This window comes from Equus caballus, chromosome 14, assembly GCF_041296265.1.
Source record: "Equus caballus isolate H_3958 breed thoroughbred chromosome 14, TB-T2T, whole genome shotgun sequence".
Taxonomy (NCBI): domain Eukaryota; kingdom Metazoa; phylum Chordata; class Mammalia; order Perissodactyla; family Equidae; genus Equus; species Equus caballus.
In genome coordinates, this window is record NC_091697.1 from 47,473,223 (window position 1) to 47,498,212 (window position 24,990).

At 43.8% G+C, this 24,990-nt stretch overlaps 1 protein-coding gene, 1 long non-coding RNA gene and 1 pseudogene across 3 annotated transcripts in view; 1 reads left to right on the plus strand and 2 right to left on the minus strand.

Moving 5' to 3' along the window:
- Positions 1-4,220: 4,220 nt before the first annotated feature.
- On the minus strand, positions 4,221-5,416 carry LOC100147338 (interferon regulatory factor 3-like; annotated as a pseudogene).
- A 7,132-nt stretch (positions 5,417-12,548) lies between these two features.
- Positions 12,549-24,990, plus strand: part of GRXCR2 (glutaredoxin and cysteine rich domain containing 2) — a 38,985-nt gene continuing 26,543 nt past the window's right edge. Inside the window, exons 1-4 of one of the 2 annotated variants that reach the window (XM_070233110.1) lie at positions 12,549-12,890; positions 13,612-13,656; positions 17,927-17,962; positions 20,751-20,842. The gene's annotated coding sequence lies outside the window, so the exon portion shown is untranslated. Of the gene's footprint in view, positions 12,891-13,611; positions 13,657-17,926; positions 17,982-20,750; positions 20,843-24,990 lie in introns of both variants that reach the window. The other variant, XM_070233111.1, reaches the window with a different exon arrangement.
- LOC138917287 (uncharacterized) overlaps positions 17,996-24,990 on the minus strand; it is a 55,756-nt gene continuing 48,761 nt past the window's right edge. Inside the window, exon 6 of the long non-coding RNA XR_011425062.1 lies at positions 17,996-22,560. This is a non-coding gene — a long non-coding RNA (uncharacterized lncRNA). The remainder of the gene's footprint in view (positions 22,561-24,990) is intronic.

Genomic DNA, 24,990 nt, shown 5'->3' on the forward strand with positions numbered 1-24,990 from the left:
GAGCAAATGGGGTCAACTATATAGCGACGGGTAGAAACTAGACTTTTGGCGGGAAGCAGACTGTGTAGTGTATACAAATGCCAAATTATGGTGTTATACATCTGAAAACTATGTACTGTTTATAAACTAAAATAGAAAATTATCTCAATTAAAAAAAATATATGAATTGTCTTTCTTCTTATTTTTTTGAGGAAGATTAGCCCTGAGGTAACATCTGCTGCCAATCCTCCTCTTTTTGCTGCGGAAGACTGGCCCTGAGCTAACATTTGTGCCCGCTTTCCTCTATTTTATGTGGGATGCCTGCCACAGCATGGCTTTCCAAGCGGTGCTTAGGTCTGCACTTGGGATCTGAACCAGCGAATCCCAGGCCGTGGAAGTGGAACGTGTGAACTTAACCACTGCACCACAGGGCCAGCCCCAATTTCTTAGCTTTTATACTACATTATAGTTATATAAGATGTTATCATTGGGGGGAGATTGATGAAGGGTGCAAAGGACTTCTCTGTACTATTTTTGCAACTTCTTATGAGTCTATAATTATTTCAAAAGAAAAAGTAAAAAAAGAGAAACCAATAAGAAAAAAATAGCCAAAGCCTTATAAATATGTTTCTATCCTTTGATTCTGAAATATTTCTTCTAGAAATTTACAGTAATGTAGCAGATATACACCCAAGTATGTTCCTCATATAATTACTTACAATACCGAAAAGTTTAAAAATATCCTTAATGTCCAACAATAGGGGAGTTGGTAAATAAATGGTGGTATATTATTAAAAATAATGGTGGAGATGTATATTTAACAACACGAAGGACATTCACGATTAAGTGAATATAGAAACTTATAAGCTATGTGAGCCCAGGTTATTTAAGAATGATACACAGATATATAATACTGAGACTAGAAGAATGTATGCCAAAATTTCTGCAACAGTTATTTCTGGCCGCTGGACTTATTAGTTGATTTTAATTTTTTCATTTTGTTCATGTGTATTTTTGATTTTTCTACAGTGAACTTATGTTACTGCTGTAATAAATTTTTCAAAGATAATGAAAATAGCTTAAATCGTTATAGATTTACTAAAACATTTACAACAGGGGAAGTTAAATCCTATAACACTAATAGCAGATGCATTGCAATTGCTAAGATAGCTGTTAAAAAAAAATAAGTTGCAAAGCTCCGAAACTGCTGTGAGAAGAGGTTAATCCATAGCAGATCCCGCGCCTGACCAAAGAGGGTTGTGATCAGTCACTTCACTCCTAACTGGTCTTCCTCCTTTTCCTTTACTGTTTCCTTTCTGATGAAATCCGTAAATGTTTTGATTCAAAACCAGGAGCAGGATATAACCTTAATTCCTATTAAATTCAGGGCAAGTCTGTGCAAAAGCTGACAATCTGCCTAGGCTATTGGGTAATCACAATCTTGTACTTTCGATCACAGGTGGGAAAGTTGCAAAACTCAGTAATTCCCTAAATGTCTCTCTCCATAGGTAGGTCTTCTAGGATGCTACGAAACACACGAGAAACAAATGTCCTCCTTTTTTTAAGTAAAGAATTAGAACTATTTTCCTATAACTAACAGTAAAGGACATTTGTCAAATCAACTAGACATTTTCTGGGCCCTGTGATGGTGCTAATTATATATTAATTATATAATATTATATGTTCTTTACTCACTTGTCCTTATAAATTGTCTCTTTCCTCCATATAATCTCTGTTCCATGGTGCAGGAACAATGCCTGTGTTGTTCTTTGTGCCTCACGCAAGCAAGTGCTTAATAAATATTTGCTGAGTGATGAGGATGACTCATCTGTGTTTGGAATTCTCACCGCATTCCTAGGGAGAAGGCCTGGGACTTGGAATGCTTTGGAAACTCACCTCTATCACTAACAGCTCCGTGACCCCATGTGTTCAATAGCTCTACGCCCACCCATAAAAGTGCTATCAGTAATGTGTACTTTTCAGGCTTGCCGTAAGAAATAAACTTCCTAATATGTGTTGGCAGCACTTAGAACAGTGTCTGGTGCTTAGAAGTTGCTTGAGAGATATTAGTTGACAATATCTGAATTCCTCTTTTTGTCTGGCTGCAATTTATCTCTTTCTGCCATTGTTTCTGACTTACTATAGTGGTAAAGAGAATAAACTCTGGAGTCAGAAAGCCTGTGCCATCTTATTAAATAAGAATGTGACCTAGAGCAATGTGATTACACATTCTATACTTGGAGTTCTCATCTGTAAAATGGGGGTGATAGTAATAATAGAACTTACTCCCTAGTATCATCGTGAGCACACACTGAGAAGATGCTAATAAAATGCTTCAAAGAGGGTGACACACAGTAAGTGCTCAGTAAAGGTTAGCCATTATCTTCTTCCCAGACCTCTTATTATCTATCGTGTTGAATCTAAAGTATAGTTTAAAACTGAGCCCAACTCCTGGCTTCTTTTCTTGAAGGAGTTAGTCATTCCAGTTGGGCCATCATCTGACTGTCAGGTCATGGAATAGCTGCCCAGAGGCTTCTGTGGTCTTGGGTACCGCAGCTCCCTGCACAACTTTAAGAGGGGATGGGGTTGGCCATTATGTTAGAATAAACAGTAACAATTAACATTAAATTGTGCCAGATGCTGTGCAAAAAACTATAACCCTATTATTACCCACATCTTAGCAGATGAGGAAACAGAGGCTTAGAGAGGTTTTGTTTTGCCCCAGCTAGTGCTTGGGGAAGTCAGGGACTTTTGTGTAGGCAGTCTACAATTTTAACCTTCAAGTCATCCCATTTGCTGCATTTATCATATTAAAAAAGAGGCTATTTTAATCAATACCTTATTGCAACTTTGATTGCCGGTTTGTATCTTTAGTTCCATTCAGTGGAGTCCAAACCTTGGAAACATAAGCAGCTTTCACACAGTAACATCAGGTTAATCTACAAGAAACAAAAAGGCTAATAAACCTGAAACACAATGGGAGGGAGGATAGGGGGTGCTTCTTTTTTACATACAATAATGAAAATAAAAAACTAATAAAGGCTAGTCAATATATTTGGATAAAAATTCCTTTGGTTTTTAATAACAAATGGAGAATCTACAAATATAACCAGAACTGTTATCTCATTTTGTTTTCATGCCCAATTTATGACTGAATTAACTTTTCAGATAGAATTCTAAAATGCATTCATCCTGCTAGGTCTAGTTCTTCCTTTCGCAATATCATCTTTGTGGCGATCAGCTATGGTCAGACAAGGCATAGAGGAGTATAGTTGCTGAAGAAGAGAGCTCAGGTGGTGGACAGTTCACCTCTCAAGGTCACTCTCCAGCCTCACCCACTCCTTGCTCCTTGCTTGGGGCTAAAAATGGCTTGGATTTTAAACGAACGTCAGCATTATCTAATGAAATTTTAAATGTGCTCTCTTTTACTCAGTAATTTCACATTTAGAAGTTTATTCAAGAGAAATGCCTACAAAATATGCAAAGATATATACAGAGGCATTTACTGTTACATTGTTTGCAATTGAAGATAAATGATGCTAACCTAATCCATCAGGAAGGGACTGCTTATATATATACCATAATGTAGTCATACAGAGGAACACATAGGTAGAGTTGTATGTATTGACATGGATATAATAGAACAGAGGAGATTGTAGGCAGTGCTCATAATACTCATAATATTATAGGAGGGTGTAAGGATAGGGCAAAGTCAAATGCATATAGGGGCCACACTGGTCAGATAGGGACTATGACAACCTCGAGAGCACACCCTATGTGAAAGCAACTCGCCCTACTCAGCTTCAGCTAATCATTGCTAATGGGGTGACCAATCTTTGGATTTTCCAAGAAAAGCTATAAATCATGGTACTTTTCACGCTACTTTGTGTAGTCTATTTACTTCTCTGCCACCTTCAAAGCTCCATGAAAATATCTCAGTTACGGGAACCTCTTAATTTTTGTTTTGTGGCAACTAATAGAAATATTTTAATAAAATATATTGTATGTGGTCATTCTCTGAACTGGATCTGTCACTGCATATCAACCTCTAAAACACTCTTAGCAATGGCTGTCTGGAGAATTGCATTATGGGCCAATATCAGAGTATGGCCTTCTACTCTTTATACATTGCTTTATGTTTGAGGGGTTTTTCTTTGACTATGGCAAGAACCAATTTATTGGTCAAGGTGAGGGGGGAGGAGCCTACACCCATGAGCTACAGTTCAGGTCTCCCTAGTGATCTAGAAATCCATATCCTCGACTAGCTTCTGGAAGTAGGCTTTGTACTGGTCTGAGGGGAGGGAGAGCGGGTGGCTGTTGGAAATATGCAGGTCCATGACGTTCTTTGTTGAGAAGGCATCCCCTAACCGGGCCCTGTCTAGTATGGCCCTGAGGCACATGGGAACAACCTTGATCATCATAAGCCTCTTGATCCACGGCTTGTCCTGGGACCACAACTCCCTCATAGAGAATCATAGGGTATAGTGTGAAGGGTGTCCACTCCCTTCGATGGAGACCATCAGATCTGCCATGAAGGGCCCCAGGTGGAACATGTCTCCTTTCTTGCTCTTGGGGACCTCACCATCAGCCCGTGATCACTGTCAGGGAAGATCTCCTCATCCATAGCCCAGTGTGTGTGGCAGTGCCCCAGCCTCTGGGCACAGAGCCGCTGACTAGCTCTCCACAGAGTGGTAGAAGGTGGTCACCTCAAACTCCCACTCTGAGCAGGGACAGCAGTGATGTGAAAGGTGAGAAAGATTGAGAGAGTTTAAGGGGGCCAGCCTATCACCCCGGTGCCCAGCGCCAGCCTCTCTCATTCATAGCTGGCACTCACCTTCCTCAGGCATCAACAGCCACTTCAGTGGGTTTTCAGGCAGTTCCAAATTTGGGTAGGGAGCAGTAAGGGGCTAAACTGGGGCTCAGCAAGAGCTGAGGTGTGTGCTCAGGGGCCATAGCCAGGCTCAAGGGCCCCTGATCTGGGAGTGGGGCCAAGACCATGTCACTCAGTAACTCCTCTAGAATGTTTTCCTGAGTATCAGAAGTACCGCATCTGCCACTGGGGTCTAGAGAGCTATCTGGCTCAGGAGAGTCCCCAACTTCTGAGGTCACAAACTCGTAGATCTTGTGCAGGTTGTGGGGGTCATTGCTCCATCCTCGGCTACACACAACACTTCCTTCCACTTCAGGGTGGACCGGAAACTCTTCTTCTGGGTCAGTAGGTTGGTCTTATCCTTCCCAGTGTGTAGGCACTGTTGGCCTCAGCCCAGGCCTGGAAGATAACGAAGGCTCCGCTGGGCATCCTGCCGCAAGCCAAGCCGTGCTTTCAAGGGATGCAGAAGCACTTGCAGCTCTAGTCCAGCCAGGCCATGCCCTCCAGCTGTCCCGAGTCTGGTTGTGACACCAGCCAATGTAGAATCCGAGGCTTTTGGGTTCCCATGGACCAGGCTGAGGCACATGGGGTGCTGGGGCCCACCCCGTCTTTGGGCTCCCAGGAGTTCTCAAACCCGCAGTTGTACACCCCCCTTCCCGTCAGCCACACTTTAGAGTGATGGGGCTTCTTTTCTATCTACTGTTTTTATAATAAAAAAATACAAATACACAAAACACACTTACACTGGCCTTCTGCTAGGAAAGGCTGAACTAAAGTGAGTTTCCAGACTATTTCAGACTAGAACCAGTTCCAGGATTTTGGCCTAGGTTTGGTTTTGTTACTGATCTCAAGAATCTTGAGTTTGGTGGACACCCCTGGGCTCATCTAGTTAATATTAATATTTTGAACTAGGCTGTCTGCAGCCTTGAGCTACTTCTGGCCATGTTGGACCATCTGAGTCCCTGGGGGCAGAAGCAGCATTTTAAGGGTGTTGGGAGAGAACAATCATATCTCTCATTTCCATGGTGTACCCCGAGCTTGTGGAAAAATGAATAGCTAAGTGATCATCATTCATTCACTCAGTCATTCAACAAAGATGTTTTGAGGTTTTACGATGTACCTGGTCTTGTGTCAGGCCCTGACGATGTTGAGATACTTTCAAAAAACTCCTGGCTTTGGAGGTGACACCAAAGTAAAGAGAATACTACAAAATAGTGTGAAAAGTAGTGTGATGAGGGTCAGAAACACGGTGCCTTGGGAGACCCCATTGGAGGTCAGGATTGGGTAGGGAGCAGAGGTGGCACCTGGGCAGAGTTTTGAGGGATGAGCAGGAGAGGTAGCCTGGTAAAGAAATAGAGTGGGCATTCCAGGCAGAGACTCACAGGTGCAAAGGCATGAAGGCAGGAGAGGACCTGGGGCCTTCTGGGAATGGCCGGTGCTCTATAGAGCCTGAGTGCCAAGTTCCTAGTTGGGAGCATCAGGCTTTGGGACTGGAATGGGGGCGGCCACTTGATCACAAGTGTTTGACTAAGCAGCCAGGACCTCTGGGCTCCATGCTAAAAGCACCTGAGAGCCAAGGACAGCTTTTAAGCTCGGGAGATTTGGGCCAGTTTTATATATTTACCTCAACAAATAATTTCGCCCTGAATTTTCATTTTATGTTTCCTTGATTCTATGAACCATGGGGGAGAAATACTTTAAGTGAAAAGAAACAGCAACTTGTTAAAAAAAAAAAAAAACTCTACAAAATGATGGCTGAGAAACCGGAGTGTCTAAGTTTTATACCTTCCTGTGCCGCTTGATTTTAGAGACATTTTATGACATGTCATACACAGCCTGGAAGTTAATTAAGCCATCGACTTGGAAGGTTGCTGGTAAATTCCAAGCCAGTTTCGAGGGTGTGTATGTGTTCTGTGTGGGGTGCTGGCTAAAAGCATCCATAGCATTATGATAATCCCCACTGAATATGGCCAGGTTTCCAACTGGCAATTCATCCCATTCCTGGCATCATTACTCACTAAGGGCCTTGCTTCCCCGGAAAGATGGGTGAATACTCAATTAATATGAAGAGAATAAACATGTTCAATTTGGTAAGAACTTGATTTCCTGTCTCACAAGGCGAAAGGGAAAAGCTGGTGGTTTTTGAGAGGGGAAGGAGGGAGGGGAGGGAGGAGCAGCCTTGGGTGACTGGAGACGCTGTGCAAGCCCCACGATTGCTGTCGAGGTGGTTTTTCACCCCTGGAGCAGAGTGATCTCATTTGCTGCTGCATACGCATTCATCCCTGGTTTTCTGGTCTTTTCGCCATGAGGACACGTGTCTATGCTGAATGTGTAAGTGTGCCCCAGGGAGACTGTGAGGCTTTTAGAGACAGACTAAGCAGGATTCAGATTCTCCTCTGCAATTTACTTGGCTGTGAGAGACTGGGAAAGTTGCTTACCCTACCTGATCTGATTTCAGAATGCCTACCTGGCATGGGCTTTTGTGACAATGAAATGAGATGAGATATTTATGTACAGTGGCTGGTACACAATTGATGTTCAATAAATGCTAATTTCTTTCCCAACCCTGGACCGAAGCTACCTTTAATTGGTTTCCATGGGAATTGACTCTCATGTTTACTTCTCACCAGTAAGGAAACATTATTTAGGGAGGTGGGAACTTGGGTAACAGAGTGACCTGCATTCCAGTCCCGGTGTTATGACTCACTTTGGACAAGTGACGTAATACTTATGAGACTCAGGTTCCTTCTCTATAAAATGGGAACAGCAATGCCCAATAGTTCCTGTACCTTCCACAGTCATTACAAGGACTCAATGAAGTAAGGCAGGGCTCTCAAACTTTAGAATCACCCAGAGAACTTGTTAAAACAGATTGCTGGATTCCATCCTCAGGGGTTCTGAGTCAATAAGTCTGGGGTGGAGCCTGAGAATTTGCATTTCTAGTCAATTCTCAGGCAATGATGTTGCGGTGGTCCCAGGCCCCACTTCAAGAACAGCACCTGGCTCACCGTGAACACCAGATGGATGTGAGCTACTGTTACCCTTTGTCTTCTGGGGCAGGGGGAATATTGTAGACAGCACTCCCTTGGCTATAATTCTAATTTTAGGGTCCTTATTTTGGCTATGTCAAATAATTGCTTAATTTTCAGTTTCTGTAGAACTGACATAAGCAGAGGGCAGGAGGAATTCAGTGTTCTGGGGGGTTAGATTCCGCAAGTCATTTCTACTGAGGAAATCTGTAGGACCCAGACACAGGAATGAGGGGCCCAGAGTGACCAGGTCCCAATGCAATTTTATCAGCCTGGCTTCCTTAAAGTATGCCTGGATTCAAAAACAAATTTCTGGAACATGGTCCTCTTGTACAAGACTCTCTAGAGATGTTGAGGGCATGTTTTGGGGGAAATTGGGGGAAATGACAGGAGACTTCCATAGGCCAGAGTCCCCTTTGGCAACTTGTAAAAGCCCCACTGTCCCCAGGGTCTTTAAGGATGTGAAGGATGGATCTTCCCACTGAGGAAATCATAGGCCCTGACACTTCTATTTTAGAAGGTGGATGGCAGAGATAAGGGGCACAGTGACACCTCTGCCACTTAACGAGCAGTCTGAATTACAGATCTAAAATTAACAGCCTCTCCTCCTCCCTCCCTCCCACCCACCCAATACTTTAACTCTCCTTTGTCACTGTTTCTGAGAGCAGCTGAGCTGCAAGAAATGCTACTGGGATGTGAAAACCCTTCAAACACAGCCAGGGATGGGATTCAGTGTTGCATTGGGGCTAAGAGTCCAGGTTCTGGGCTCAGACAGACAGGGCCCATCTCCTCACTTCCTGGTTTGGAGAGTGTGACCTCAGCAAGTGACCTTCTAAACTTCCATTTTCTTATCTAAATTGAGGGCAGTAATAGTACCTATTTCAAAGGATTCTTGTGAGGGTTAATTAGATAAGCATGTGAGGACTCAATAAATGATGGCTATTGTTACTGTGGGGGGATTTTTAAGAGTTTAGGGCTGGGACCAACTCCTGCAGGCTCCCCACTTCCCCAGAATTATCCAGCAATGTTCAGTTGGTTTGTGGGGCCTACATTTCCCATTTTCCCTGGTTTGTGTAGTTTTGGACTGAATGAGAAGGGAGAAGCCTTTTGCACGGGTCCTGGGGAAATGAAAGGGGGCACAGGGACAGTGGAAGGTCTGTGAGGAGTTTGACCCTACCTGACCCCAAGAACTGATTCTCAGCCCCTGTGAGGTGGGGGTTAGAGCCATAAGCTGAAGGCTCTGTTCTCCCTAGATGATGCAGGACATTTAGCGGCTCAGAGGCCAAGGTGACAAAATGCCGAGTTTGGGAAAGGGCTTACATATGGCACCAGGAGTGCAGTGAGAACCTAAGGGAACTCAAGACTATTTCACTTCGAAGGGTTCGAGGTCCTAGGAGGCAGGATCCTGATCCTGGGCAGCAAAGCAGTGTTTTAATAGAGGCCACAGCATCTGTGGGGATGACAAGGTAATTCCCACAGGGACTTGTGGGTGGGTAGTAAATATTAAGGAAAAAAATGAGGAGATTGTTCCTGAGGTTCTCTCTTTAGGTGGGGAGAAATCCTTAAATAATGGGGGTGGGAGGGACTGCAGTTACACGGGTGGGAGCAGATGAGGCCTGGGGACACGTGGGCGATGTAGCTGAAGCCTGTTGTGGAGAGCCGGGCACACGGTAAGCATCTAGAAAGTGGTCGTAATTACTGACCAGCTATTCCCTGACCCCCAGACCACCTGCCCACAGGACTGGGCAATCTCTTTGGCAAGGATGGAAGGAAACGAGATCTCTCAGCCCCTCCTTCCATGGACTCTTGGAAGAATGCAGAGTGGGATGTTAACTCTATTCCAGGTCTATTTTCTCCAGTAGAAGCATGAAGTATCTACTTTTGAGAGGAAAGAGTAACTCTGCCTCAGGTGCTAGGAAATAGTCATGATCCTGGCTGGCTTTGCAGAGCACTAGATAGGAGTCTGAAGACCTGGTTCAAGTCCCAGCTCCTTTACCTTTGAGCTGAAGGCTATAGGCTAATTATTGAACTTCCTCACCTGTAAAATGGGGACAAAACTGCCTCCCTACCGCCAGATAATAAATGCAAAAATGTTTTGTAAACTGTAAAGTCTGTTAAGGGAATTAAGGAAAGTGTTTTTGGCATGGCTGACGATGAGGTCTCCTAAGGCTAGCAACACTCATCCAAGGGATGGTCCCTTATTCCAAAATGAAGACCAGTGAGGGAGTTCAGGCCTGAAGCCAGGTGAGGGATGGGGAGGTATTTTGTAATATGCCTGGGTGCTCACTACCTACTCCTGAGGCTGGTCCAGAGGACATGAGCCTAATAATCTCATCAGAAGGCATCACTGGACCAATCCTGAGGATGTGACAGGTGCCCCTCCCCTCTCCACTGCTGTGGTCATTTATCACTGTCTCCCTTCCAGACTGTGAACTTCTAGATCAAGGATCGTGTTCTCTTCTCTCTGTTGTCCAGCCCCTAGCACAGGGCCTGCCACACAGTGGAGATTCCGTCAGGGTTTACGGAGTGATTCAATGAGTGAGTGGGTGGGAGGATGTATTTTCTCTTTTTGGATCATGGTTTTCGTCTAAATTCTGCACACTTACTCTTATTGTCACATCTCTTCTCTTTCTAGAATGTCCTTAAAGTAATCCACAGCTCTGGGAGACAAACATGTGGGGAAACACAAATACTTGAGTCTAAAACACAGAAAAACTTCAGAAAGAACAATACGAATTGGGGGCTGTCCCAGTGGCGTAGTGGTTAAATTCATGTGCTCCCATGTGCTCTGTTTTGGTGTCCCGGGGTTCGCAGGTTCAGATCCCGGGTGTGGACCTACACACCACTCATGAAGCCATGCTGTGGCAGCACCCACATACAAAACAGAGGAGGACTGGCATAGATGTTAGATCAGCGACAGTCTTCCTCAAGTGAAAAGAGAAAGATTGGCAACAGATATTAGTCCAGGGCCAATCTTCCTCACCAAAAAAAAAGTGTATCTCAGAATGTAAGGTTTCAGAGGGCAGAAACCATGACTTTTCTCTTCCTCACCACAAAAAAAGAATATGAATTGCTTTCCTTTCTGAGCTATTTGTGCCTTGGGGATCAACTTTGGGGAAGAAAGGAGACATGGGAATTGGTCACTGGAGGTGGGATGGGGCAACAGGCAAATTTGTTGGAGAATTTGTCTGTCTTGGCACAACAAGACCATTCTGTGTCTTAAAGGAGATGTGGATTCTGGAGACTTCCCACCCTGGAAAAAATTGCTTTTTTAAAAAGGACGGGGAACTCATAAAATAAATCTGGCAATAGACGTCATGTTGTTAGGGTTGAAACAGGTAATTTGTGTGTTTTCTGAATGCTGCTATGATCCTAAGCTGGGGAACTTCTTGATTTTGTGTTGGTTTCCATTGTTGCTCCCATAGCTTCTTAGCAATAGTGACAACAACTATGTCAATGAGGACAGTGCCCTTTTTCTGAGGGTTTGTTCGACACTGCCCCTTGCACGCTTTGTCTCATTTTCCCACAACAACTCTAGAAGGTTGGTTATAATCTGGACCCCATTTTACAGATGAGGAAACTGAGGCTCAGAGGACTTAAGTGATTTCTTCAAGGTGCCAGAATCAGTCATCTTAATTTGAACCTTGTTCGAATTCAGGCCTGATAACTATGCCCACGCCCTCCTCCACCCCTTAAACTGCCCCCTTTGAAAAATATAAGGTGGAGTTTACGGTAAGACTGTACAGACCTGCCTCTAAAGTATTTTCTAAGCAGCTCAAATAAAGCCCTTCAAAATACAGATTGTGTATTTCTGTGACAAGAAATCCTCCTCGTCCCCAACACCTCCCTTCAATGGCTTTTTCACAGACTGCCCCAGGGTTCAGCCTGGAGCCTGGGGGAGAAAATGGACAGCAAAACAAGAAAACAAAAGACCCCAAGGCCTGTAACTGATCATGAACAAAACACGCTTCCTCAGCCTCACAAACTGTCAGTCTGATTCTCTTTGTTCTAAAAGCTCTGGTTCCACAGAGCATCAATTTCCCCTAATAATGAGCTTTTTTATTCTTCATCTCATAATATAACCTGGTCTTGAGGATTCTTACCATCTCTGTTGCTCATGCAGGATGAGACACACGCACAGTGAGTTTGTCACTTCTGTTATTTTCCTTTCCCGTCACACATGATTCCCACCCCAGGGCAAGCAGGGGCTCTGAGCAGCGTCCCCCCTTTTCCTCCACTCCTCTGCCTCCCACACGGCCATGCACAGCTCTTTGAGCTCTCTGCAGAGCATTGTCTGCTCCCCCATGAATAAACTCATCTTTCTTTTTTTCCCACCCCTCTTTGGTGACTCTTGTGTCAGCCGGTGTGCTGGGGGCACTCCCCCATGGGGCCCAGTATTTTTGGCTGGTTGCATGTTTGAGCTAATATTTATCGTGCATGAACTCTGCTCCAGGCTCACTCTGAGAACTTTGAACAGAGTTATCTCGTTTGCAACATCCTGATGATGTGGTTCCCTGTGGTAAACCCACTGTACAGACGAGGAACTGAAACACAAGGAGATGTCCAAGGACGCACAGCCCTCTAACGGCTAGATTCTAGAGCCTAACTTCTTAACCAGCAGGATTCACTGGCTTGGGGTTGCTCTGGAAACTTCTATGTGAAAGTTCCACAGTGTTGAGAGTAATCTCTGGCTTTTGAAGTTCTGGGCCCACAGGGCCCTAGAGAATCAAGGTAGACGATAACCTCAGAAAGGTCAAGCCAAACATTAAGAGTAACTAGAGGGGTTTACAGAACACCCACAGACCATTTAAGATGACCAAAAACGGACCATGCTCTGCCTGAAAGGAGAGCACAGGAATGGTGGTGGGCACTGGCCCCCTGCACCTGCCTCCATCTGGCACCTCCTGCAAGCCATCCTGCCGGTTGTCTGCATCTTCCCCACACCTTTCTCTCTTCACAGCCATCCACCGATAGGCAGACAGCTCTTAGGATAGCAGCTGTCAAGGTTTCAGGTGGGTCAGGACCACTTACCTAAAATGTAGATTCTGGAAATTCTGATTCAGGAGGCTTGGGAGAGGGACCTAGGGTTTTCATTTTGACCAAACACCCCTGGTGACCCTAAATACTATGTCTCCAAGCCACTATTTAAAAGTGACCACTGCTTCTCAGACTGCAGCATTAGGACAAGGAAGCAAAAATTACCAGGTGGTCAGTGGTCTGACTGCCTCAAGCAGTTTCTCATAGATGGTCGAGAGCATAACTGTAATCCTGTGACCCCAGCGCCACTTGTCATTGCTCTTTACCTCTGCTGCTGGGAGGATGCAGTTGAGGAGCTGTTCATCTTTATCTGCTGTGCTTCCTGTAGGAGCTCAATAATGTTTCCCATTATATTTTAATCTTCTTAAGGAGGATCAAGATTTTTATCTTTCGGTCTAAGATCTCCTACCAAGGGATTCCCTAAGCTTTGAATCCCTGTTTGGACCAAATGGAATGATCAGGAAAGAGTAGGGAAGAGATACTGCACTAAAGACAGGTTATGAAGACAGCTGCATGTTTAGGTGTAGACACAGCTGAGGTTGCCCCCAAACTTGGTTTCCTCTGATTAAATTGTGCTGTGCTGGAAGCCCCACCTTTGACAGGAGGCTTATTTTCCCAAGAAGAGGAGTGGCCACCCATCCCATCCCAGATATAATCTCGTGCGTGGCACTCCCTATTATTGTGCTCAATTTGCAGCCAATCCATCAACATCAAGTTGCCTTTAATCGCCAGCTCCACCAGGTTAGTAATAAATCTCTGAACAGGTCATTCTGATAGTTATTCGATTTTCCTTGGTCTATAGCATGCTTCTAAAACCAGAACTCTTCTGATGTCCACGTGGGCTATAGACTCTACTAGGGCAGGAAACACATCTATCACGTCCATGTAAGATGTTCAGAATAGGAGAAACTGGGTGAAGGATATAGCAAGTCTCTGTATTATTTTTGTAACTTTTCTATGAATCTAAAGTTATTCCAAATTAAAAGTTTATTTTTTAAAAAAAAGGTAAATGCTCACAGTCTATGTGCTTAACAAACCATTTCATCAGAGTTACCTTTTGAAAGTGTAAATCAGAGCCTATCAGAGTCTTTCTTAAAATCTATCAATGGCTTCCCACTGCCTTATGAATAAAATCCCAAATCCATACCAGGCCCTCGTGGACCAGTCCTGCTTGTATGTCCCACCTCATCTCCTGTCCCCTCCACCCTTGATCACTTCACTCCAGTCACACTGGCCTCCCTACAGTTTCTTGGCCTGCGCCTTGAATTCCCCTCCTCCAGGTCTTTGCAGGGCTGGCTCCTCTGAGATTTAGGGCTCTTCTCCAGCGCCTTCACTGCCCACCTGCTCTGATGTAGCTCCCCTGCCTATCTGCCACTCTCCTTCACTTCACTCTGCTTTGTGTTCTTCAAAACACCTACACCATCGAGCAAGTGATTTAAATGACTTATTTGCTTATTTGTTTATTGTCTCTCCCTCCCAATGGGATGTCAGCTCCACGAGGACAGGGGTTTTATTGTTTATCACTGTACCCCAGGCACCTAGAGCAGTGCCTGGCACATAATAGGGGCTCTGGAATCATTTGCTGAATGAACAAAGGAGGGACACTTCATCCAGGACGCCTTCCTGACCCCTGGTCAGAGATGAGAACCCTCCTTTCAGCTTCCATGGCCTCCTGCACTTCTCTCTCCCACAGCCCTTGCCCTACAGGGTTGTAACTGTCCACTGACCCATCTGTCGACTTCACTTGGCCCTGAGCTTTGGTGGGTAGACGATGTCATTCACCTTGTACTTCTGCAGGAGGCACAATGCCTGGGAGAACACCGGCACTCAACAGTGGAACTCATTAGGGCCTGTGGCTGGGACACTCACTGGCTGACTTGGGGAGTCAGAGGTGAACCCTATTTTAGACAAAACCGTCACTGACCATTCATTCATCTTTTGCTAAGCAATGCTAATGTGAAGCAATTGTCAATGCTTAGCATTAGAATGCACCCAATACATGCTTTTTGAATGAATAAAGGACAGAATGGGAAAAAGCAGCCTGCCTATGGGACCTGAGGGGTAATTAGGAAATGGACTTCGAAATTCAGCCAGTATCTCTGTACTGCCCAAAGGGTGGGCTCCAAGGAGGAGTGAATGTGGGGCCTCATGTTCATTCCGTCTTACTATGTTGTATCTCCCATGTATTTCCTCGGGCCTCCTGTCAGTCACATTTCTCCAGGTAGAGTTGTCCTTGGCCATCCTGTCTTCCCTTCATTTCAGTCCCCCTTTCCTCACTCCTCCCCTCTGTTGCCGAGCCAGGGTCTTTTCCAAATTGCAAACCCACAGCTGCTACTTCAGCTCCCCCAGCAACCTCACTCAGCAGTCACCACAACATGCAGGGGACACCCAGGGCAAGGAACGTAACCCCTACTTAAGTGTCAGTCCTTCATCTTCTCTGATTTAAGCAAGAAATGCCATAGAACCACGGAAAGAGCATGTAACTCGGAGTTAGACTAAATGAGTTTCAAAACCCTGTCTTCTAATAAGTGAGTGACCTTGGGCAGGAAATATAACCTCCCAGAGCCTTGGTTTCCTCATCCACAGAACCAGGATGCGGCTATTGATGACCAAGGGCATGCACATGTGTATACACACACACACACACACACACACACACACACTTCACATGACTGACCTTCTTATCCTTTCAGTCTTAGCTTAAATCTTATCTGCTTTATCTAAAGTAGGTCCCTCGTTCTCAGCCATGGCACTGATCACAATTTATAATGACTTCATTTATATGTGTTTTATGTTGTCTCTTCCATGAGAGTGCAGATAGGAAGTGGAGTTACTTGTCACCACCGTATCCCAGACTTTACAACAGTGAACAGTAGAGATGTGGTATATTATTATGTCATTATTAATACTTATATTATTTTTATGGATGAGGGGAAATTATTGGAAAGAAAGAAAGAGAAAATCCCTGAGCAATAAGGTCCTCTTTGCTTGGTTAATGGAGAGAATAATTTAGATTCGCAAAGGTCAAACTGTGGTCTGGGGTGCGGGCCAAGAGAATCTTATCTTCCAATGAGAGACAGCATGTATTTCACTAGTTGTCAATTTATGATCGGCCCCTGAGTTTGAGAAGATAAAGTTTCTCGGTTGCCTCTTCGCCTCCAGCCTGCTTGTGTAGTTTCGATTTATTTTAGTAATGAATTCAGTTGGCATTTTCCCTCTGGAACCCTGTTATTAAAACAAACTTGACAGAGACTCTGCTTGCAGGTACAACAGCGTAGGAATGAAATGAACTTCCATGTACAATATGAGTCCCAATATTGGTTCGGCCTCGGTGTGACACTTAGAATGAGTGAGAGTAATGGGAATCTCGTTAATCCTCACAATTTAGCACCAGCCTCCGGGAGAGAAGAAAATCATGTCTGATTGTACTGTCCTGTTAGTTTATAAATTTGAGGGAGAGAGGAATTGATGGAAGGGCAGTAAAGGGAGCAGGAATACTTATCCCAACTCCTTGGTTGTTTGCTCATGGATCTAAGATGGAAGATTAATTGAAAAAGATTTATAGAAGAAGTAAAATGAAGCTTCATTGAGAAGGCTCAGATAGGTGGAGAGAATTGTTATTAGTCAGTCAGTCATCTTTCACTTATTGAGCATCTACTATGTGCTAGGCACTAGTCTTGGCACTGCGGATGGAGTGAAGAAGAAGCCAGTCAAAATCCTTGCCCTCAGGGAGCTTACATTCTAGTAGGAAGCAGTAAACAACCACCAAATGAGCATGCTCAATAATAACTTCTGTGAAGAAAATAAAACAGGGTAACATTATAGGCAGTACTCTATGGGGGGTGGTGGGGACTGATTTAGGTCAGGAAAGGCTTCTCAGAAAATGTGACATGGGAGTGAAAAGCAGATATTTGGATGTAGGCAGCTGTAAGGGGATAGAAATTAATAGCATCTCAGCTGAAGAATAGAACAGGGAAGCCCCGTGCCTGAAATGAGCTCAACAGTAGGGAAAAACACAAAAGATCCCTCAATCCCTTTTAAATACTAACATACAAATAGTGAACATTTCCACATTCTTTACTGGTGATGTTCATTATTTACCGGCAATGTGACTCTGGCCAAGTTATTCAATCACCCTAATTTGATAGCTATAATATGGCAGTAATGAAGACCACACACCTCATAGCCTTGTTATGAGAATTACAAGTGATGGCAGTAAATGCTAATAATTATAAAGTGCTTATTATGTGCTGGGCACTCTTTAAGTGCTTCACATATAATACCTCATTTAATCTTCTTGATAACCTTCTTGATAAGGTAAGAAGCATTATAATCTCCATTTTGCAGATGAGGAAACTGAGTGCAGAGAGGGTGAGTAACCTGCTCACGGTCACCCAGAGCTGGGATTTGAATCGAAGCACTCTTCTTCCAATTGCCCCAACTTTACCCCACATCTTCCAGATACCTTAGAACAGGGCCCATCAGGCACCTAGCCCAGTGCCGGCATGTGATAGCTCTCAGTGCTTCCGCTTCTGCCGTTACTATGCACATTGTCTTTCTTCCACTTCACAACAACCGTGATTGATCTTCGAATCTATATTTTACAATGTGGCATTCAGAAGTCAATGATTTGTCATAGAGCTGGAGCTGGAAGCCAGATCTGCTTATTCCTAATCCCCAGGTCTTTTCCCTACAGTTCGCCTCCCTAGAGTTTTTGCTTATTATAATTAAGCATATTTTGAAAGGAACCCTCGGAAATACATGCTGAATTTGCTTCAGTAGATCCAGCTGTTTGTGAAACAATAGGTTCAATTTTCTTCCCTAATACTGCTTTTATTAAGATTTAAAAGATCCCTTCTTATTCATTGTTCCTATTTTAAGCTAAAAAAGTGTCAGAGCATTTCAGTATTCATCAGCCAAAGAAACCCACTAGGATTCTGAACCGACACCTACTCCGCCACCTGCTGCCCAGGAGTTACTCCCTGAGCTTCTTTCACTCCTCCTTCTGTAGGTCCCAGGAAATCCAGCTTTCCTTGAGACGTCTCAGGTAGGAAACTTTGTTCCTGGTAAGTTTGTTTCATTTTTTTTTTTTTCATTCCTATCCTCTTGGATTTCTAGAGCAGAAATTTAAATTTAAAAAACTTTTTAAAAAAGGTCTTGGTTAGATTGTTATAGAATTGACCTCTGAGACTGGAGGAAAGCACATCAAGCTCACTGCCTTGCAAGGCAATTACAGTTACAAATGGGAGAAGGAGGACGTGACAGAGGTAAGTCTCCCCCAACATTTTTCTTTCCCTTACATGACCCCACATTTGATCCATCAGCATCTGCTCAAAACTCTCCCATGGCTTCCTGTCTCTCAGAAGGGACGTTAGATCCTTAAAATGGCCTATAATGCCCTCCAGGGTCCTGCTCCAACCCCATTATTGCTCTCATCTCATCTCTAGAATGTAAGTTCCAGGAATATTTGGCTATTTTTTCACTCTATTTTTAGTGTTAGAATAGTACCTGGCATATAATAGGCACTTAAACATGTTTATTAAATGAATTAGTGATTGTTAAGGGGTTAACATTGTGCCTGACTATATGTAGCCTGCAATCATTTCATTACAAAAAGACTGAAAAGAGTTTGAATGGGAATGTGATTGGATCATTTCCAACGTGATTGAAGGGTAAGGGGTGCATTACCTTCAGGGCAGCTCTATCCAGGAACTCAGATGAAGCCATTGGTCACTGATCCCTTTGTCTCTTGTCTCTATTCTCTCCCCTGTTTGCTTCATTCTCAGCAGGCTTTCTTGGTTACCATAACTTCAGGCTTAAGTAATACCACATCAGCAATACCAGTGGGGGAAAAAAGAGAGTGTCTTTTCCAACACTTCCACCCAAAGTCCTAGGAGACAATTTCATTGGCCTAGCTTGAGTCAGGTGCCTCTGCCTGAACCAATCACTGTGATACAGGGAGATGAAATGCTCCCATTGGCCAAGTGGAATCATCTGACCCCTGCTGGAGTAGACTGAGAGGGTAGGAGTATCAGGCCCACTGACACTCCATAGACTGAGAGAGACGGAGGGCACTTCTGCAAAGGGAAGTCTAAGCATCACTGTCACGTTCATCCCACATTACCACCAGACTGATCTTTGTGAAACACAGTTCTGATCTTGTCTCTATTACACTCCAGAAGCCTCAATGACTCCTATTTAAATAAATACTGAAATTCTTAGGCTGGTATTCAAGGTTCATCATAATGTAGCCTGAATCCACTCCTCTCACCATGCCCTCCCATATTCCCTTAACTGCAGAAATATTGGACTATGTGCTGTTGTTGGAATACCATTGGTTCATTTATCCATCCACACATAATAAATATTAAGCACCTACTCTACACCTTCTAGCCTTTGTTTATTTAGTGACCACTCTCCTGAATGCCTTTTGCCTCTTCTATGTGTATAAAAGCCAACACATTCTTTATGTTCTGGGTTAAGTACCATATTTTCTAAGATGTCCCCTTTGCCCCATGCAGCTCAGAATGATGGATTCCCTCCATCCCTCTCCATAGTGCTTTATCTATTCCTCTCTAGGCATCATTTTTTTTGACCCTGGGTTAATGTTATATATGTACATACCTATTTCGCTTATTGGACTCTAAATTCTTTGAGGTCTTGGCCATCTCCTCCACCTACACAGTCAGTCATCTGTAGTAGCATTGTACACACAGTAAATATCTAATGACTGTGTATTGAATGAATAACAAACTGAACTGATTGAAACTTTCAACTTCTCCTTCTTTATCATCACCATGATGTGTTTATTTGTATAGTACATTTGGTTTTATAAAATGTTTTGTGGACTTTTGTCTTACTTACTTTTCCTACTATACTCTGAATTGAGTATTATCTCTATTTTAAGAATGAGGAAACTGAATCTCAGCTCAGGTAACTTTTTCTCTGCACAGCGGTAAGGACAAGAATTGAGTTTGGATCTTTTGACTAGTCATGAGTATTTTGGCAACAAGTGACAGCAGTTTGAATCAGCTTAAGCACAAAATGAAATTTATTGGTTAATTGGTAGCTCCCAAAGAACCATGATTTTTGGTACTCATGTTGTTGTGTAATGCCATCCCTCTGACTCTGAGCTTGGAGGTGCGACTTTTTTTGGCTGATGGGGCTTTAGCAAGCATGATGTAAACAGAGTCTTGATAAGTTGCTGGCAAACTGAGACTTGCCTGCTTGGAATGCTCCCTCTTGGAACCCTAGTGGCATGCCCTAAGAAGCCCCAGCCACATGGAGAGACCATGGGAGAAGAGTGAGATGCTCCAGTCAACAGACCCAGTTGAGCCTTCAGCTGCTACCAGGACCAACAAGCAGCGTGGGTGAGCACGCTGGGTGTGAATGAAGCATCCTGGATGTTCCAGTCCAGTCCAGCCTCCAGATGACTGAAATCACAGCTACAGAACCATGAGGGAGAATAAAATGGTTGTCACTTAAAGCCATTAAATTTCAGGGCAGCTTGGTCTCCAGGAATAGGTAGCAGAAACATCAGGCAAGCATGTGATTCATTCTGTTTGCATTCACCTGCCCAACCCTGAACCAATCACTTGGCCTAGGCGGTAGGGTCTTGTGCTTCCTGCCAGGACCATATGGGGCAGGGGAAGAGATCCTCAGAGAAGGAGTTTGGGAAATTGTGCAGAACAGACAAAAACTGTAGGTACCAGAGCCTGGTAGGGACTGCAAAAAGCCAGAATATCTCCTCAGGGGCTCAGGCAGGTGTTCTTCCCATGATGGAATTGTAGATTGTCAAAGTTAACAAGTTCAAGTCCAGTTCTTTCATTTTACAGATACTGCGATTAAGGCCCAGAGAAGACCATTTCCAGGGTCAAGATCCACCAATTGTCAGGCCGGAACCCCGGTCTCTTGGCACCAACTCCAGGTCTTTTTCTGTCACCCCGTCTTTCCTCACTGGTGATGGTTCTCAGGAGCGGGGTGGAGGTGGGCCTTGTGTGTGTGTGTGTTTCTGGGAGTCTGGCCCGGGGTAGGGTGGCGAGGTTTTGGGAGAGGGGTAGGATGTAAGCCTCCCAGAGCTCTGCTTTCGGCACGTAGTGCCCCTCTGGGCAGAGCCCCACGTTCACACACACACCCCTCCGGGGGTGTGCAGTTAGTCAGACCGAACTCAGCTCCAGTCCCACATGCTCTGCGGCCTTTACCGACTGACTGTTAAGCCAAGCAGCCCAGGACACGTCTCTGAAGTGCTGTAAAATTTTCATACGGGGGAAGTACTTACAGACAACGTTTTGGAACTCAGGCTTCATGTGATGCTCTGCTTGATGTGAATTGGTGCCTCTTTAGACAATTTGAGAGCCATTTTTTGTGAAATTTCCCAGAACATTTTGTTTCCTTGGGCAAAAAGTGGCTTTCCCTGCATGAATAACAGTTGTGCGTCTACTCCAGAGAAAGACAATCAATTGTGGCCTCTGACAAATCAATAAATAGAGGTAGGAGGCCAGCTTCTTCATGTTCGCCATATCCATCATTCTCTTCCTTCCCATCACTACTGGAGATAGAGCTGTAGGATGTTCATTCTGAGAGTGAATTTAGAGTTTAGACAGTCAACTGATGATTTTAGAGATGGGGAAACAGAGGCCCAGAGATGGCTAAGGGCTTGTTACCGTCACACAGCAATTCTATGGATGGAGTTGAGATTACAGTGCTCATCTTTGACTCTGAGGCAAATCCTGTTTCCACTGCCCTGAAATCGTTTAGTGACTTCAGTGGCAGCTCTGCCACAGGATAGGGAGTCAGTCACGAATCAGGGAGATAGGGAGGACGCTGAGTTTCAGAGGAAACTGATTTATAGCTGGCGGACCTCCAAGAGTGAAGAGAACGATTTAGATTTCTCCAGTAGCAGCTCTGGACTTCGCTGCCAGTCTTCAGCCACAAACAGAACACTTGGATCTAAAACCTTTAGAGGTTTTTATACTCACAAGTCCCTGTAGAAAATTAGCTGTGCTATGGTTCATTTTCTCAGGGTCCTGAGCCGCTTCTCTGAGGTTCAGAGAGGTTAAACAATTTACGCAAGATCACACAGCCAGAAGGAGCTGATTCCAAACCCTGTGCTCTTTGCATTACCCTGCATTGCCTCTTGGGGGGCCAGGCATAATCCTTACAGTAAATGGAATTGAAAGTATTTTGTCCCAAGGAAAAAATCCCAGGGATAATGTAGGAGTTTATTTATACTTAAATGCTGCATAGTGCAGCAGGTTGAGGACGTGGGCTCCAGGACCAGACTGTCCAGGTTAAAACCCAAATTTCGTCACTTGTGTCTGTGACCTTGGAGGTCACATTTGACCCCTCCAAGGTCTTCTTTTACTTCTTATCTATCTATATGTCTGTACAATTTTCCTCATGGTGTTGTCATGAGGGTAAAGGGAGATAATGCTTGTACATCGCTTAACACCGTGCCTGGCACTTAAGTGCTCAAAAATGTTAGCTGTTATTTGATTCTGTAATGCACAATATTAATTGGGAATGGGACAATACAGGAAAGGAAAATATAATGGAGAAAATATTACCTCTCCTTCATGCTTAGCTGATCCTTTGCATGTCCCGAGCACACGCCTATCCTCTCTGGTGGGTGGATTGGATCAGCTCCTTCCAAAGGGGAGAGACGGTGAAATTGTTTAGTGGGAAACCCAACAGGGTGCTCACAAAGATGCATGTGAGAGGACAAACTTTGCAGGACGATTTATAATAGAGAAAACGCAGAAATAACCTAAATGTTAGTTTATAAAGAGCTGGTTACATCAACTATGGTACATCTCAGTTAATGTAGCACAGTATTTCCAGTGCTTAGGATAAAATCTTGGAATCATTTTTTATTCTCTTTTTTTCTCTCACTCCCCACATGAATACCATCAGTAAATCCTGTTGACTCTACCTTCAAAATATATTCAGAATCTGACCAGTTCTCGTTACCTGCACAGCTACCATCCTGATAATAAGACACTATCATCTCATAGATTTTTACAACCATGTTTGACCTGGACTTCCTGCTTCTACTCTTGCCCTTTCCAGCTACAGTAGCATCCTTGGGGTTCCTTAAACCTATGAGTTACATTCCTACCTCAGGGCCTTTGCACTAGCAGTTCCTGCTGTCTGGAAAACTTCCCTGCAACATCCATATAGCTGCCTCCCTCATCTACTCAAGACTGCTTCTCAGTGAGGCATGCTCTATCCACCCTGTTCTGAACTGCAATCCACCTCACTCTGAGTTTAGTACTCCCAAAGCCCTTTACCCCACCTCACTTTTTTCCATAGCAATCATCACTTTTTCATGTACTATGTATCATTGACTTATTTATGAAGTCTACTGTCTGTTTCCCTCCACTAGAATGTAAGCTCCATGAAGGCAGGGGTTTTTGCCTTGTTGTTTTTGTTTTTTTGTTGTTTACTGCTATATCCCCAGCACTTAGAATAGGTTCAAGCATATAGTAGGTGCTTAATAAATATTTGTTGAAGAATGAATAAATTCTTTATAATGAATTAGGTCAGCATCTTAAAATCAATGAAGGGGATCTGTATGTATTGACATGGAAAGATCTCCAAAATGTATTTTTAAATAAAAAAAAATCAAGTTATAAAGTTATTAATATATATTTTTAAACATAAATGAAGTTATAATATATATACATATGTGTATATGTATATATGTATACGTGTATATACACATATTATACACACATATGTATATGTGTATATATACATGTATATGTGTATATATAATAACTTCACTTATGTTTAAAAAACATACTATGTTTTTTTACATATGTATGGAAAACATGTTTTCATGTATTACTTGTGTACGTTTTTATATAGATTTCTTAAGTTGGCGTAATGAAAAAGGTTGAATACATGTGCAGAAAATTTAGCACTCTTGTTAGATTTTTCTCGCCCGACTAACCTGGACAAGTGGCTAGCAGAGAGATTTGAAGTGGATTGGAAGTAGTCCTGCCCATTTGACCTGATGTACTTCCCCAGATCCACACACTTTCCCACACTGGACTGTGAGCCCCTCGGGAGCAGAGCGTGACTGTCGGGTCACTGCTGTAGCCCTATCTTCTAGCACAGCGCTTTCGACTCAGAAGGTCCAAAGTGCATATTTGTTTAATTGAAGCAGCTGTTTCCTGTCCTCTGGAGTCATTCAGCAGCGTCCCCTCCCAGTGCGTTCTGGGACGCAGCCTCAGTTCGCTCTCCTCCCTGCAGGTGGCAGTCTTCACTGGCTTGAACTAGCCACGCTTCCTCCTAGAGCAGTGGTTCCCAACCCATCAGACACAATGCATGCTTTCCATAACATTTCATAAAACTCCTTTACTATTCTGGGATGAAACTAGTAGATTAAATAATCCTCTTACAAATATACCTTCAAAAACTAACACAACACCCTTGCTCTAATTTAAAGAGAAAGTAATGGATAATAAAATACTGAGTATTTTACTAGCAAATGTTTGGGTGTGATCTCCCTAGGAGCTATCACGAGGTAGTCAGATGCTCTGCCTATGTCTGGGACCCTGTGAGTGCCATAGGTACAGGTGCTGTCTGACACTGGAGCAGCATTTCAGGCTGTGAAGGAATTTTCCCAAATGGCAGACAATTCTTGGTAGAGCTCTGAACAAAACAAAGTACAAACTTCCCTTAATTTATATGCATTTTCAGTCTCCCAAAATGTCTTGTATATTAATGCCAACTTCCCACTCCGACCATAAATAAATAAACTAACAAACAGGGTCTAGGCTCAGATAATTATAAACAGGTGTTTTACCTATGCGGGAGCCTGAGGTGTGGGACCATTTTCTGTTGTGCGGGACTTCCCTTCATATTGCAGGATGTCTGCATCCCTGGCTTCCTACCCACTAAATATCTGTGGCATCCACTCATTGTGAGTTCAGGACTAAAAATTAAATGTTTCCACACATTTCCATAATGCCCCTCAAGGGGCACTACTGGCTCCATTAAGAACTTTCGCACTGGCCGTGCTGTCTCATAGGGTAGCCACAAGTCCTATGTGGCTATTAAGTCTTGAAA